The following is a 2,423-nucleotide window of genomic DNA, read 5'->3' as shown; positions in this document are numbered from 1 at the left end:
AAAGAAGGAAACTTGACTATTCTTTTCCACCACTCACAAAAATAAACTCAAAATGGATCAAAGGTCTAAAGATAGATCTGAAACCATAAGGCTTCTGGAAGAAAATATAGGCAGTACACTCTTTGACATCAGTATTAAAAGGATCTTTTTGGACACCATGTCTTCTCAGACAAGGGAAACAATAGAAAGAATAAACAAATGGGACTTCATCAGACTAAAGAGCTTCTTCAAGGCAAAGGAAGAACAGGATTGAAACAAAAAAACAACCCACTAATTGGGGAAAAATATTTGCAAGTCATATATCCGACAAAGGGTTAATCTCCATAATATATAAAGAACTCACACAACTCAACAACAAAAATCAAACATCCTGATGAAAAAATGGGCAGGACATCTGAGTGGACATTTCTCCAAAGAAGATATACAGATGGCCAATAGGCACATGAAAAGATGTTCATCAACACTGATCATCAGGCAAATGCAAATCAAAACTACACTAAGATATTGGCTTACACCCATTAGAATGGCAAAAATAACCAAAACAAAAAGTAACAAAGGTTGGAGAGGTTGTGGAGAAAAAGGAACCTTCTTACCCTGCTGGTAGGAATGCAAACTGGTGCAGCCACTATGGAAAACAGTATGGAGATTTCTCAAAAAATTAAAAATAGAAATACCATAAGACCCAGCCATCCCACTACTGGGTATCTATGCAAAGAACTTGAAATCAGCAATTCCAAAAGTCCCATGCACCCCTATGATCATTGCAGCATTATTAACAATAACCAAGACATGGAAACAAACTAAGTGCCCATCAACTGATGATTGGATAAAGAAGATATGGTATATATATACAGTGGGATACTGCTCAGCCATAAAAAAAGTCATCCCATTCACAACAACATGGATGGACCTTGAGGGAATTATCTTATGTGAAATAAGCCAGACAGAGAAAGACAATCTCTGTATGACTCCACTCACATGTGGAAGTTAAACATGTAGACAAGGAGAACAGATTAGTGGTTACCAGGGGAAAGGGGCGTGGGGGGTGGGCACAAAGGGTGAAGTGGTACACCTACAACATGACTGACAAACAATAATGTACAACTGAAATTTCACAAGATTGTAAACTATCATAAACAATAAAAATTTTAAAAAAGAGAGAGGGAAAGAGATTCCATATACATGGATTGGAAGAATAAACATAGCTAAAATGTCCATACTTCCCAAAGCAATCTACAGATTCAATGCAATCTAAATCAGAATCCCAATTACATTCTTCACAGAAATAGAACAAAGAATGCTAAAATTCCTATGGGTCAACCAAAGACCCAGAATTACTAAAGCAATACTGAGAAAAAAGAACAAAGCTGGAGGCATCACAATCCCTGACTTCAAAATGTACTAGAAAGCCATTGTGATCAAAAGAGTATGGTACTGGTACAAAAACAGGTACACAGATTAATGGAACAGAACTGAAAGCCCAGAAATAAAACTGCACATTTACAGACAGCTAATCTTCAACAAAGTTGCCAAGAACATACCATGGAGAAAATACAATCTCTTCAATAAATGGTGTTGGGAGAACTTGACTGCCACATGCAAAAGAATGAAAGTAGACCATTATCTCACACCATACACAAAAATAAACTCAAAATGGATAGAAGACTTGAAGATAAGTCCTGAAACCACAAAACTCTTGGAAGATAACATAGGCAGTACACTCTTTCACATTGAACTTAAAAGGATCTTTTCGAATACCATGTCTTCTCAGAAAAGGAAAACCAGAGAAAAAATAAACAAGTAGGAGTTCATCAGACTAAAGAGCTTCTGCAAGGCAAAAGAAACTAGGATCAAAACCAAAAGACAACCCACCAATTGGGAGAAAATATTTGTAAATCATATGTCTAACAATGGGTTAATCTCCATAATATATAAGGAACTCACAAAACTGAACAAAAAAAAAAAAACAGCCTGATCAAAAAATGGGCAGAGGATATGAACAGACATTTTTCCAAAGAAGATATACAGATGGCCAATAAACACACGAAAAGATGTTCAACATCACTAATCATCAGGGAAATGCAAATCAAAACTACATTAAGATACCACCTTATGCCTGTTAAAATGGCTATAATCACTAAGACTAAAAATAAAAAATGTTGGAGAGGGTGTGGAGAAAAGGGAACCCTCATACACTGCCAGTGGGAATGAAAACTGGTGTAGCCACTGTGGGAAACAGTACGGAGATTTCTCAAAAAACTAACAATAGAATTACCATACGACCCAGCTATCCCACTACTGGGTATCTACCCCAAAACTTGAAATCAACAATCCAAAGTAACATATGTACCCCTATGTTCATTGCCGTGCCATTCACAATAGCCAAGACATGGAAACAATCCAAGTGCCAACTGACAGCTGAT

This window comes from Equus quagga, chromosome 13, assembly GCF_021613505.1.
Source record: "Equus quagga isolate Etosha38 chromosome 13, UCLA_HA_Equagga_1.0, whole genome shotgun sequence".
Classification (NCBI taxonomy): Eukaryota; Metazoa; Chordata; class Mammalia; order Perissodactyla; family Equidae; genus Equus; species Equus quagga.
The sequence above is the reverse complement of the archived record's forward strand: the minus strand, read 5'-3'. Positions refer to the sequence as shown.